Here is a 15,364-nt window from a genome sequence, read left to right as displayed (position 1 = left end):
ACTTTGCTATAGTCCCACTAGTGCAAAGACATTTGCAGCACCTCTACCTGCATTGCACACTCCAACTGATTATAACTAAGCCATTATACTAGCAAACACTCAGTGTACCTAGTGGCATCCTAAACGTGGCTATTGGACTTTGCTATAGTCCCACTAATGCAAAGATATTTGCAGCACCTCTGCCTGCATTGCACACTCCAACTCATTATAACTAAGCCATTATACTAGCAAACACTCAGTATACCTAGTGGCATCCTAAACGTGGCTATTGGACTTTGCTATAGTCCCACTAGTGCAAAGACATTTGCAGCACCTCTGCCTGCATTGCACACTCCAACTCATTATAACTAAGCCATTATACTAGCAAACACTCAGTGTACCTAGTGGCATCCTAAACGTGGCTATTGGACTTTGCTATAGTCCCACTAGTGCAAAGACATTTGCAGCACCTCTGCCTGCATTGCACACTCCAACTCATTATAACTAAGCCATTATACTAGCAAACACTCAGTGTACCTAGTGGCATCCTAAACGTGGCTATTGGACTTTGCTATAGTCCCACTAGTGCAAAGACATTTGCAGCACCTCTACCTGCATTGCACACTCCAACTCATTATAACTAAGCCATTATACTAGCAAACACTCAGTGTACCTAGTGGCATCCTAAACGTGGCTATTGGACTTTGCTATAGTCCCACTAGTGCAAAGACATTTGCAGCACCTCTGCCTGCATTGCACACTCCAACTCATTATAACTAAGCCATTATACTAGCAAACACTCAGTGTACCTAGTGGCATCCTAAACGTGGCTGTTGGACTGTTGTCTAGTCACACTAGTGCAAAGACATTTGCAGCACCTCTACCTGCATTGCACACTCCAACTCATTATAACTAAGCCATTATACTAGCAAACACTCAGTGTACCTAGTGGCATCCTAAACGTGGCTATTGGACTGTTGTCTAGTCCCACTAGTGCAAAGACATTTGCAGCACCTCTGCCTGCATTGCACACTCCAACTCATTATAACTAAGCCATTATACTAGCAAACACTCAGTGTACCTAGTGGCATCCTAAACGTGGCTATTGGACTTTGCTATAGTCCCACTAGTGCAAAGACATTTGCAGCACCTCTACCTGCATTGCACACTCCAACTCATTATAACTAAGCCATTATACTAGCAAACACTCAGTGTACCTAGTGGCATCCTAAACGTGGCTATTGGACTTTGCTATAGTCCCACTAGTGCAAAGACATTTGCAGCACCTCTGCCTGCATTGCACACTCCAACTCATTATAACTAAGCCATTATACTAGCAAACACTCAGTGTACCTAGTGGCATCCTAAACGTGGCTGTTGGACTGTTGTCTAGTCACACTAGTGCAAAGACATTTGCAGCACCTCTACCTGCATTGCACACTCCAACTCATTATAACTAAGCCATTATACTAGCAAACACTCAGTGTACCTAGTGGCATCCTAAACGTGGCTATTGGACTGTTGTCTAGTCACACTAGTGCAAAGACATTTGCAGCACCTCTGCCTGCATTGCACACTCCAACTCATTATAACTAAGCCATTATACTAGCAAACACTCAGTGTACCTAGTGGCATCCTAAACGTGGCTATTGGACTTTGCTATAGTCCCACTAGTGCAAAGACATTTGCAGCACCTCTGCCTACATTGCACACTCCAACTCATTATAACTAAGCCATTATACTAGCAAACACTCAGTGTACCTAGTGGCATCCTAAACGTGGCTATTGGACTTTGCTATAGTCCCACTAGTGCAAAGACATTTGCAGCACCTCTACCTGCATTGCACACTCCAACTCATTATAACTAAGGCATTATACTAGCAAACACTCAGTGTACCTAGTGGCATCCTAAACGTGGCTATTGGACTTTGCTATAGTCCCACTAGTGCAAAGACATTTGCAGCCCCTCTGCCTGCATTGCACACTCCAACTCATTATAACTAAGCCATTATACTAGCAAACACTCAGTGTACCTAGTGGCATCCTAAACGTGGCTATTGGACTTTGCTATAGTCCCACTAGTGCAAAGACATTTGCAGCACCTCTGCCTGCATTGCACACTCCAACTCATTATAACTAAGCCATTATACTAGCAAACACTCAGTGTACCTAGTGGCATCCTAAACGTGGCTATTGGACTTTGCTATAGTCCCACTAGTGCAAAGACATTTGCAGCACCTCTGCCTGCATTGCACACTCCAACTCATTATAACTAAGCTATTATACTAGCAAACACTCAGTGTACCTAGTGGCATCCTAAACGTGGCTGTTGGACTGTTGTCTAGTCACACTAGTGCAAAGACATTTGCAGCACCTCTACCTGCATTGCACACTCCAACTCATTATAACTAAGCCATTATACTAGCAATTTTTGCTGCAAGTTTAAGGGCCGTAGTTGCATTGTCAGGGATATTTATTCTTTATTAGTGATGAGCGAGCATGCTTGTAACTACTCGGTACTCGCACGAGTATCGCTGTACTCGGGCTGCTCGGCGGGGACCGAGTAATCTCGCGATACTCGTGCTGTACTCGTGGTCTTCATTTCTGCATGTTGGCGCTCTTTTGAGAGCCAGCCCTCATGCAGGGATTGGCTGGCAGACCACTGCAATGCCACAGCCCTGTTAGTTGTGGAATTGCAGTGATTGGCCGGCCTGCACAGCGTGACCGAGCCTTTATACCGGCCGGCGCGCTGTGCTCTGCTCACAGCTATCCAGACAGTCAGTGCAGGGAGAGTGTCGCTGATTCAGGGAAAGCTTTGCGGCCCTTTATAGCTTTTTCAGTTGCAGGGCTGCAAACAGTGTGACCAAAAGTCCTTCTCAGGACTATTCTAGTTGTATACAGGCAGGCAGGGTATAGCCAGGTCGGAGTACAGTAGCAGAGTCCTTCTCAGGACTATTGTTGCTATATACAGGCAGGGTATAGCCAGGTCTGAATACAGGCTAGTGACCAGAAGAGTCCTTGTCAGGACTATTGTACCAGTATACAGGCAGGCAGGCAGGCAGGGTAGTGGTGACCGTATACCAGCCTTCATCATATCTGGGGCTGGTGTACACAGTGTAAAACAGTCCAGATAGTGTCTGACATGTCTGTAATTGTCGCTCCCCAAAAAAACCTGTTAGGTTCTTATTGCGTCCGTGCTTGGTTTTTAAAACCGCACGTGTGTGCCTGTTGGTGGCAGCGTACAGGTGCACTTGTGTGCAATTTCCACAAACTTTGATATAACGCACAAGTAGTGAATATACACGTCAGCAGTGCACAGCATTGCAAAATGCGCAAGGGCATTGGCAAGGAACAAGGAAGTGGACGTGATGGTGGTGCAGGCAGAGGCCGAGGTCGTGGGCAAGCTCTAATTTTGCCACAACAAAGGGCCACATCTAGTCACTCGCACGTCCTGTCCCAAATTCTTGGGGACCGCAGCAGTACACCGCTCTTGAACCAAGACCAGTGTCAACAGGTTGTTAGTTGGATAGCAGATAATGCTTCCAGTCAGATTGGCACCACCACAAACACTCTGTCTTCCACACGGTCAAGTGTCAGTAGCCGTGATACTGCACCGCACATTTCTGAACCTGATCCTCCTTCCTACCACCAGGCTGAGTACACGTCCTCCTCGGACATTAATGATCCCACACTTGGACACTCGGAAGAGCTGTTCACGTTTCCATTCACACATTCTGGCCTCTCGCCAGCTCATATTGAAGTGGGTCATGAGGAGATCGTCTGTACAGATGGCCAAATATTTGAGCAGCCACGTTCTCACGAAGTTGGCAACGTGTCTCAACAAGTGGTGGACGATGATGAGACACAATTGTCAGGAAGTCAGGAGGAGGAGCAGGGTGCGGAAGAGGAAGACGACGTGGTGGATGATCCAGTAACTGACCCAACCTGACAGGAGGATATGCAGAGCGAGGACAGCAGTGCACAGGGGGAGGGAGGCGTAGCATCACAACAGGCAGTAAGAAGCAGGGTGGTGGCCCCAGGCAGAAGTCAGGCAACCGTTCCCCGGAACAACACGACGACACAAGGTGCCTGTACAAATGTTAGGTCTTCCCGAGTCTGGCAGTTTTTTAAGTTGGATCCAGATGATTCAAAAAAGGCCATTTGCAACACCTGCCGTGCCAGCATCAGCAGGGGTACCAAAACTAGCAGCCTGACCACCACCAGCATGATCAGGCACATGTCAGCCAAGCACCCGACTTTGTGGGTAGTACAACAGAGTCGAGGAGCAGTTCTTGCTGATGTCACTGCTACGTCTTCGCTGGTTGTGCATGCGAGCCAATCCCCTGTCCATGCTGCCTGCGAACAAGCCTCCTCCACTCCTGCACCTGCAGTTGCCTACGCAGAAAGAACACCATCATCAAGCACGTCCTTGTCCCAGCGCAGCGTTCAGTTATCCATTCAGCAAACCTTTGAACGCAGGCGCAAATACACTGCCAACACCCCACATGCCACAGTTCTAAATGCTAACATTTCGCGACTGCTTGCGCTGGAAATGTTGCCTTTTAGGCTGGTGGAGACAGAAGCATTCCGTGACCTGATGGCGGCAGCTGTCCCACGTTACTCGGTCCCCAGCCGCCACTATTTCTCCCGGTGTGCCGTCCCCGCGTTGCATAACCACGTGTCACAAAACATCACACGTGCCCTGAACAACGCTGTTTCACCCAAGGTCCACCTAACCACAGACACGTGGACAAGTGCTTGTGGGCAAGGCCGCTACATCTCGTTGACGGCACACTGGGTTAATATTGTGGAAGCTGGGACCCAGTCTGAGCGAGGGACGGAACACGTCCTTCCCACACCAAGGTTTGCAGGCCCTACCTCAGTCAGTGTTTCACCCACACTCTACAGCTCCGGAATGTCATGCTCTTCAGCCTCCTCCTCCTCCTGCGCATCCTCATCCACTGTACTCTCCACACCAGTCACAAGCTGGAAGCACTGCAGCACTGCCTCGGCGAAGCGGCAACAGGCTGTGCTGAAGCTAATCTGCATAGGTGACAAACCCCACAATGCAGAAGAGCTGTGGACAGCTCTGAAACAGCAGGCAGATCACTGGCTCACACCTCTGAACCTAAAGCCAGGAAAGGTCGTGTGTGACAATGGCCGGAACCTGGTGGCGGCTTTGAGGCGAGGCCAGCTGACACATGTTCCATGCGTGGCCCATGTGCTCAACCTCGTGGTTCAGCGGTTTCTAAAGTCATACCCATATCTACATCTAATCTACATAGGTCTGAACAGCAGGAAAGATATTGTTGCTCGGTAGCACAGTTGTATACCTGTAATAACCATGAATATTGCAATTAATTGAGTGGAGGTTTTATAATAAACCGAAGCTCTAGTACGACGTATGATGATCACTAGAGGAAGTTTCAAGTTTCAACCAAAGAAAAGACATCTAAAAAAAACAAATGTGGAATGTTTTGAGAAAAAGATGTAGTTGATTTATTGAGGTAAACAATCATACTGAAGCTCCAAAAGAAGTTTTAAAGCACATGATGTCAAAATAATATGAGCGAATCAGAAGTATGATAAAAGAAATTTGTATAAAATATGGTCTTCTAGAAAGGTTAGATCAAAAAAGGAAAAGGACAGGGTGCATAGGTAGTGATGAAATGTTAAATCTACTTAGGAAAACATAAGGTATAGTGAAGAGACGAACTTGTCATTGACATTATGTGGAAAGATTAATTTGTATTAGGAAACTCGATTTTTTTAACTTAGCGTTGTTGATAAATCCAGGTAACATTTTATTCCAATGATCAGTTTTGGTCATCTTTCTAAACATAGAGCAAAAATGAAAGCCAATATACAGAGGAAAGTTAAAGTTGGAGTATGAAATATCCAGTGAACAGTATGGTCTACATTGGTGGCCGGTCTACAGCTCTTGATAAGTCGCCTTATAAAATAAAGCTATCTGTTAGTGCAAATTTAATGATTGCACTATTTTTATCAATCATCAGCTCCAGTTACAATCTAAAGGCTGCCACACAACCACCAGGATGGCCGAGTGGTTAAGGCATTGGACTTAAGATCCAATGGATATGTATCCGCGTGGGTTCGAACCCCACTCCTGGTATGAGTTTTACTCTTGAAAATCTTCAAGGTATCTCAAAATCTACATAGGTCTGAACAGCAGGAAAGATATTGTTGCTCGGTAGCACAGTTGTATACCTGTAATAACCATGAATATTGCAATTAATTGAGTGGAGGTTTTATAATAAACTGAAGCTCTAGTACGACGTATGATGATCACTAGAGGAAGTTTCAAGTTTCAACCAAAGAATAGACATCTAAAAAAAACAAATGTGGAATGTTTTGGGAAAAATATGTAGTTGATTTATTGAGGTAAACAATCATACTGTAGCTCCAAAAGAAGTTTTAAAGCACATGATGTCAAAATAATATGAGCGAATCAGAAGTATGATGTGAAGATGTATTTTACCCTCTCACTGTATATGCTGTGATACTATGTCATGATATGTATATTTCCCTGGTTGTATTAGATGTAATTCATGTATTTTCTTGGGGGAGCTACTGGTTTCAATGTGTCTCTCTCATACAATTGTAGTCTTGGCATCTAATGTGATTATGTAAATAGCCTGTCCTCTTCTTTCCAGAGTTGTGTATCTAATCTGTAATTGCATTGGCCAGTGAAGGAATACTGTGGCTGGCAGACATATCGGAGCCCTGTGATGGACCAAACCATTGATGATAGGATGTGTGACCCCTACCCCCTGAGCAAACATGGTGGGCTGGTCAAGCAGCACAGACAATGCATTTCCCTTTTTGTAACTTCAGAGTGAGCTGAAACTTGAAGAGAGCAGGAGCCCCAGCCTGGGTGGCTGTGGACACGGACGGAGCTAGGCCTGTGTGGCGGCCCGTGGGATTGTGTGGAACTCTTTGGACTACTGTAAGGACGATTGCTTTGTTATCCGGTCCGAGGATTGTCGGGAAGGGCCCCCGAATCTGTTTTATGTGGACTTATCGTGTGCTGTTCCAGTGTTCTTGTGAATAAACCTGTTGGATCGTCCCTCGGCCTCGTCCATCCTTTGCTCTCTTGTACACGCCCGTTACATATGATAAAAGAAATTTGTATAAAATATGGTCTTCTAGAAAGGTTAGATCAAAAAAGGAAAAGGACAGGGTGCATAGGTAGTGATGAAATGTTAAATCTACTTAGGAAAACATAAGGTATAGTGAAGAGACGAGCTTGTCATTGACATTATGTGGAAAGATTAATTTGTATTAGGAAACTCGATTTTTTAACTTAGCGTTGTTGATAAATCCAGGTAACATTTTATTCCAATGATCAGTTTTGGTCATCTTTCTAAACATAGAGCAAAATTGAAAGCCAATATACAGAGGAAAGTAAAAGTTGGAGTATGAAATTTCCAGTGAAGAGTATGGTCTACATTGGTGACCGGTCTACAGCTCTTGATAAGTCACCTTATAAAATAAAGCTATCTGTTAGTGCAAATTTATCAAAAGTATGATAAAAGAAATGTGTATAACATATGGTCTTCTAGAAAGGTTAGATCAAAAAAGGAAAAGGACAGGGTGCATAGGTAGTGATGAAATGTTAAATATGCTTAGGAAAACATGGGGTATAGTGAAGTGACAAACTTGTCATTGACATTATGTGGAAAGATTAATTTGTATTAGGAAACTCGATTTTTTTAACTTAGCGTTGTTGATAAATCCAGGTAACATTTTATTCCAATGATCAGTTTTGGTCATCTTTCTAAACATAGAGCAAAAATGAAAGCCAATATACAGAGGAAAGTTAAAGTTGGAGTATGAAATATCCAGTGAACAGTATGGTCTACATTGGTGACCGGTCTACAGCTCTTGATAAGTCGCCTTATAAAATAAAGCTATCTGTTAGTGCAAATTTAATGATTGCACTATTTTTATCAATCATCAGCTCCAGTTACAATCTAAAGGCTGCCACACAACCACCAGGATGGCCGAGTGGTTAAGGCGCTGGACTTAAGATCCAATGGATATGTATCCGCGTGGGTTCGAACCCCACTCCTGGTATGAGTTTTACTCTTGAAAATCTTCAAGGCATCTCAAAATCTACATAGGTCTGAACAGCAGGAAAGATATTGTTGCTCGGTAGCACAGTTGTATACCTGTAATAACCATGAATATTGCAATTAATTGAGTGGAGGTTTTATAATAAACTGAAGCTCTAGTACGACGTATGATGATAACTAGAGGAAGTTTCAAGTTTCAACCAAAGAATAGACATCTAAAAAAAACAAATGTGGAATGTTTTGTGAAAAAGATGTAGTTGATTTATTGAGGTAAACAATCATACTGTAGCTCCAAAAGAAGTTTTAAAGCACATGATGTCAAAATAATATGAGCGAATCAGAAGTATGATAAAAGAAATTTGTATAAAATATGGTCTTCTAGAAAGGTTAGATCAAAAAAGGAAAAGGACAGGGTGCATAGGTAGTGATGAAATGTTAAATCTACTTAGGAAAACATAAGGTATAGTGAAGTGACAAACTTGTCATTGACATTATGTGGAAAGATAAATTTGTATTAGGAAACTCGATTTTTTTAACATAGCGTTGTTGATAAATCCAGGTAACATTTTATTCCAATGATCAGTTTTGGTCATCTTTCTAAATATAGAGCAAAATTGAAAGCCAATATACAGAGGAAAGTAAAAGTTGGAGTATGAAATTTCCAGTGAAGAGTATGGTCTACATTGGTGACCGGTCTACAGCTCTTGATAAGTCACCTTATAAAATAAAGCTATCTGTTAGTGCAAATTTATCAAAAGTATGATAAAAGAAATTTGTATAACATATGGTCTTCTAGAAAGGTTAGATCAAAAAAGGAAAAGGACAGGGTGCATAGGTAGTGATGAAATGTTAAATATGCTTAGGAAAACATAAGGTATAGTGAAGTGACAAACTTGTCATTGACATTATGTGGAAAGATTAATTTGTATTAGGAAACTCGATTTTTTTAACTTAGCGTTGTTGATAAATCCAGGTAACATTTTATTCCAATGATCAGTTTTGGTCATCTTTCTAAACATAGAGCAAAAATGAAAGCCAATATACAGAGGAAAGTTAAAGTTGGAGTATGAAATATCCAGTGAAGAGTATGGTCTACATTGGTGGCCGGTCTACAGCTCTTGATAAGTCGCCTTATAAAATAAAGCTATCTGTTAGTGCAAATTTAATGATTGCACTATTTTTATCAATCATCAGCTCCAGTTACAATCTAAAGACTGCCACACAACCACCAGGATGGCCAAGTGGTTAAGGCGTTGGACTTAAGATTAGAGTTGAGTGCAGTTCGAGGTTCTTCAGTTCTAAGCTCGAGTGATTTTGTTGCCTGTTCTAGATCGAACTAGAAGTCGAGCTTTTTGCAAAAGCTCGATAGTTCTAGAAACGTTCGAGAACGGTTCTAGCAGCAAAAAAACAGCTAATTCCTAGCTGGCTTTCCGCTGTAATAGTGTAAGTCACTCTGTGACTCACACTATTATGACATTTCAGTGTATAGTGTGCGGGAACAGCGCCTTCAGATCACTGCTGTTTGTATAATGGCGATCACAATTTTTTTTTTTTTCCTTGTCTTCCTTCCCTAAGCGCGCGCGTGTAGTGGGGCGGGCCAGCATGTCAGCCAATCCCTAAGGTCAACCATCCTTGCTCACATAGTCTTTTACTAGGCAATGCTCCCACTAGCCAGATTCCTACTCCACACTGATGAGGGGCAAATACCCCGAAACGGCTGTCTGTGGATGGATACCATGTTTGGCATAGGTGGTCTCCTTGACTGGAGACTGCCCTTCCCGTGGTTGTTCCTTCCCGGTGAAAGACCTGGCTAGTTTCCTGCCAGCGTTGAGAAACATGTGATGGTGTCTCCGCAGGCCTTCTTGCTTTGAATATTTCCCAGGGGGCATTGCTCTAGAATCACTGCGTTGAGAAACACGTGATGGTGTCTCCGCAGTGGTGGATGTTGATCTCCCTAAGGTCAACCATCCTTGCTCACATAGCCAATCCCAGACACACACACAGCTAAGTGGACTTTTAGCCAGAGAAGCAAAGGCATGTGTGATAGGATGTCCATGTCACATGTCCCTGCGTTATAAAACCGGACATTTTCCTCCAGGACGCCATTATCTCTTCTGCGTCCTTGGTGTCAGACATCACTTGGGCAGCTGCGTCCTGAGTCCTATCGCTGATACAGCTGTATGCGCTCCATACACAGCGCTGGACAGCATAGGGATAGCACTTTCCATCAGTCCTTTTAAGGGCTCGTACCGGCAGGGTCAGAGCCATAGGTGACAGGTCCTGAAAACAGCGACAGCGTCTGTGTAGCAAAGGTCAGGGACTTCGTCGCTGCATTTCCCCATTAGGAGGGATAAAAAGGCAGGCTTCCATTCCTCTACCCAGAGCCCCACAATCCTGGCACTGTACCCTCCTGTCCTCTGCACACTCCAACTCATTATAACTAAGCCATTATACTAGCAAACACTCAGTGTACCTAGTGGCATCCTAAACGTGGCTATTGGACTTTGCTATAGTCCCACTAGTGCAAAGACATTTGCAGCACCTCTGCCTGCTGTCAGGTTTCCAGGTTTTCCAGTTCTCTTTTGAATGAGCTTGCCCTCGGTTAAGATGGAGTTTACTGTTCTGTTGCCCTACTTCCTGTCCAGCTGCTTAAAAGGCCACCTCTAAGCCTAGTCCAGTGCCTGAGTATACTGCTTGCTGTGTGCTCCTGCTTTGCTGCTGCTAAATCCTGTTTGCCTTTGGATCCTCCTAAAGACTACCGACCGACCGACACTGGACCTTACCCGGTTTCTCAAGCTGTACCCGGATTCCGTCTGCCATCTTCGGTCAGCACTCTGCCCGGTTCTCTCTGGTTCGTAACCACTCTGGACATTCATTCCGTACGGACACTCCTGGACTTTTACCGCTTGCCCCTTGTGTCCCGGCTGCTGCGCATTTAGGCCTTCCGGGGTGATTGCCGGACAGTCCCTGTATAGGGGTTCGCTCTGGTGGTCTCCCTGGGGGAGTCCGGTGCGTGGCCCCGGGAATTCCCTTCGCTCCGTTTCGGGAAGGTATTGTGTGTATTTGTACCGCTGTTTTCCGTTGTGTATCTACCGTGGTTACATGGTATAAATTATCTTGTACCAAGAACTCGTCTCTGATTGTCATTGCCCTACGCTATCGAAATCCTCAGAACATATATAAGTATTACACCTGCATTGCACACTCCAACTCATTATAACTAAGCCATTATACTAGCAAACACTCGGTGTACCTAGTGGCATCCTAAACGTGGCTATTGGACTTTGCTATAGTCCCACTAGTGCAAAGAGATTTGCAGCACCTCTGCCTGCATTGCACACTCCAACTCATTATAACTAAGCCATTATACTAGCAAACACTCAGTGTACCTAGTGGCATCCTAAACGTAGCTGTTCGACTGTTGTCTAGTCACACTAGTGCAAAGACATTTGCAGCACCTCTACCTGCATTGCACACTCCAACTCATTATAACTAAGCCATTATACTAGCAAACACTCAGTGTACCTAGTGGCATCCTAAACGTGGCTATTGGACTGTTGTCTAGTCACACTAGTGCAAAGACATTTGCAGCACCTCTGCCTGCATTGCACACTCCAACTCATTATAACTAAGCCATTATACTAGCAAACACTCAGTGTACCTAGTGGCATCCTAAACGTGGCTATTGGACTTTGCTATAGTCCCACTAGTGCAAAGACATTTGCAGCACCTCTACCTGCATTGCACACTCCAACTCCTTATAACTAAAGCATTATACTAGCAAACACTCAGTGTACCTAGTGGCATCCTAAACGTGGCTATTGGACTTTGCTATAGTCCCACTAGTGCAAAGACATTTGCAGCACCTCTGCCTGCATTGCACACTCCAACTCATTATAACTAAGCCATTATACTAGCAAACACTCAGTGTACCTAGTGGCATCCTAAACGTGGCTATTGGACTTTGCTATAGTCCCACTAGTGCAAAGACATTTGCAGCACCTCTACCTGCATTGCACACTCCAACTCATTATAACTAAGCCATTATACTAGCAAACAATCAGTGTACCTAGTGGCATCCTAAACGTGGCTATTGGACTGTTGTCTAGTCACACTAGTGCAAAGACATTTGCAGCACCTCTGCCTGCATTGCACACTCCAACTCATTATAACTAAGCCATTTTACTAGCAAACACTCAGTGTACCTAGTGGCATCCTAAACGTGGCTATTGGACTTTGCTATAGTCCCACTAGTGCAAAGACATTTGCAGCACCTCTACCTGCATTGCACACTCCAACTCCTTATAACTAAAGCATTATACTAGCAAACACTCAGTGTACCTAGTGGCATCCTAAACGTGGCTATTGGACTTTGCTATAGTCCCACTAGTGCAAAGACATTTGCAGCACCTCTGCCTGCATTGCACACTCCAACTCATTATAACTAAGCCATTATACTAGCAAACACTCAGTGTACCTAGTGGCATCCTAAACGTGGCTATTGGACTTTGCTATAGTCCCACTAGTGCAAAGACATTTGCAGCACCTCTACCTGCATTGCACACTCCAACTCATTATAACTAAGCCATTATACTAGCAAACAATCAGTGTACCTAGTGGCATCCTAAACGTGGCTATTGGACTGTTGTCTAGTCACACTAGTGCAAAGACATTTGCAGCACCTCTGCCTGCATTGCACACTCCAACTCATTATAACTAAGCCATTATACTAGCAAACACTCAGTGTACCTAGTGGCATCCTAAACGTGGCTATTGGACTTTGCTATAGTCCCACTAGTGCAAAGACATTTGCAGCACCTCTACCTGCATTGCACACTCCAACTCCTTATAACTAAAGCATTATACTAGCAAACACTCAGTGTACCTAGTGGCATCCTAAACGTGGCTATTGGACTTTGCTATAGTCCCACTAGTGCAAAGACATTTGCAGCACCTCTGCCTGCATTGCACACTCCAACTCATTATAACTAAGCCATTATACTAGCAAACACTCAGTGTACCTAGTGGCATCCTAAACGTGGCTATTGGACTTTGCTATAGTCCCACTAGTGCAAAGACATTTGCAGCACCTCTACCTGCATTGCACACTCCAACTCATTATAACTAAGCCATTATACTAGCAAACAATCAGTGTACCTAGTGGCATCCTAAACGTGGCTATTGGACTTTGCTATAGTCCCACTAGTGCAAAGACATTTGCAGCACCTCTGCCTGCATTGCACACTCCAACTCATTATAACTAAGCCATTATACTAGCAAACACTCAGTGTAACTAGTGGCATCCTAAACGTGGCTTTTGGACTTTGCTATAGTCCCACTAGTGCAAAGACATTTGCAGCACCTCTGCCTGCATTGCACACTCCAATTCATTATAACTAAGCCATTATACTAGCAAACACTCAGTGTACCTAGTGGCATCCTAAACGTGGCTATTGGACTGTTGTCTAGTCACACTAGTGCAAAGACATTTGCAGCACCTCTACCTGCATTGCACACTCCAACTCATTATAACTAAGCCATTATACTAGCAAACACTCAGTGTACCTAGTGGCATCCTAAACGTGGCTATTGGACTTTGCTATAGTCCCACTAGTGCAAAGACATTTGCAGCACCTCTGCCTGCATTGCACACTCCAACTCATTATAAATAAGCCATTATACTAGAAAACACTCAGTGTACCTAGTGGCATCCTAAACGTGGCTATTGGACTTTGCTATAGTCCCACTAGTGCAAAGACATTTGCAGCACCTCTACCTGCATTGCACACTCCAACTCATTATAACTAAGCCATTATACTAGCAAACACTCAGTGTACCTAGTGGCATCCTAAACGTGGCTATTGGACTTTGCTATAGTCCCACTAGGGCAAAGACATTTGCAGCACCTCTGCCTGCATTGCACACTCCAACTCATTATAACTAAGCCATTATACTAGCAAACACTCAGTGTACCTAGTGGCATCCTAAACGTGACTATTGGACTGTTGTCTAGTCACACTAGTGCAAAGACATTTGCAGCACCTCTACCTGCATTCCACACTCCAACTCATTATAACTAAGCCATTATACTAGCAAACACTCAGTGTACCTAGTGGCATCCTAAACGTGGCTATTGGACTTTGCTATAGTCCCACTAGTGCAAAGACATTTGCAGCACCTCTGCCTGCATTGCACACTCCAACTCATTATAACTAAGCCATTATACTAGCAAACACTCAGTGTACCTAGTGGCATCCTAAACGTGGCTATTGGACTTTGCTATAGTCCCATTAGTGCAAAGACATTTGCAGCACCTCTGCCTGCATTGCACACTCCAACTCATTATAACTAAGCCATTATACTAGCAAACACTCAGTGTACCTAGTGGCATCCTAAACGTGGCTATTGGACTTTGCTATAGTCCCACTAGTGCAAAGACATTTGCAGCACCTCTGCCTGCATTGCACACTCCAACTCATTATAACTAAGCCATTATACTAGCAAACACTCAGTGTACCTAGTGGCATCCTAAACGTGGCTATTGGACTTTGCTATAGTCCCACTAGTGCAAAGACATTTGCAGCACCTCTGCCTGCATTGCACACTCCAACTCATTATAACTAAGCCATAATACTAGCAAACACTCAGTGTATCTAGTGGCATCCTAAACGTGGCTATTGGACTGTTGTCTAGTCACACTAGTGCAAAGACATTTGCAGCACCTCTACCTGCATTGCACACTCCAACTCATTATAACTAAGCCATTATACTAGCAAACACTCAGTGTACCTAGTGGCATCCTAAACGTGGCTATTGGACTTTGCTATAGTCCCACTAGTGCAAAGACATTTGCAGCACCTCTGCCTGCATTGCACACTCCAACTCATTATAACTAAGCCATTATACTAGCAAACACTCAGTGTACCTAGTGGCATCCTAAACGTGGCTATTGGACTGTTGTCTAGTCACACTAGTGCAAAGACATTTGCAGCACCTCTACCTGCATTGCACACTCCAACTCATTATAACTAAGCCATTATACTAGCAAACACTCAGTGTACCTAGTGGCATCCTAAACGTGGCTATTGGACTTTGCTATAGTCCCACTAGTGCAAAGACATTTGCAACACCTCTACCTGCATTGCACACTCCAACTCATTATAACTAAGCCATTATACTAGCAAACACTCAGTGTACCTAGTGGCATCCTAAACGTGGCTATTGGACTTTGCTATAGTCCCACTAGTGCAAAGACATTTGCAGCACCTCTGCCTGCATTGCACACTCCA

The 15,364-nt window shown here is 44.1% G+C and overlaps 2 non-coding genes across 2 annotated transcripts; both read left to right on the top strand.

The window, feature by feature from the left end:
• The first annotated feature begins 6,029 nt into the window (after window positions 1-6,029).
• On the top strand, window positions 6,030-6,112 carry TRNAL-UAA (transfer RNA leucine (anticodon UAA)). Its single transcript has one exon. It is a non-coding gene; the product is annotated as a tRNA-Leu (tRNA).
• Window positions 6,113-7,993: 1,881 nt separating this feature from the next.
• On the top strand, window positions 7,994-8,076 carry TRNAL-UAA (transfer RNA leucine (anticodon UAA)). Its single transcript has one exon. It is a non-coding gene; the product is annotated as a tRNA-Leu (tRNA).
• Window positions 8,077-15,364: the final 7,288 nt, after the last annotated feature.

This window comes from Anomaloglossus baeobatrachus, chromosome 3 (assembly GCF_048569485.1).
Source record: "Anomaloglossus baeobatrachus isolate aAnoBae1 chromosome 3, aAnoBae1.hap1, whole genome shotgun sequence".
NCBI lineage: Eukaryota > Metazoa > Chordata > Amphibia > Anura > Aromobatidae > Anomaloglossus > Anomaloglossus baeobatrachus.
This window is presented reverse-complemented; position numbering and strand designations above follow the sequence as displayed.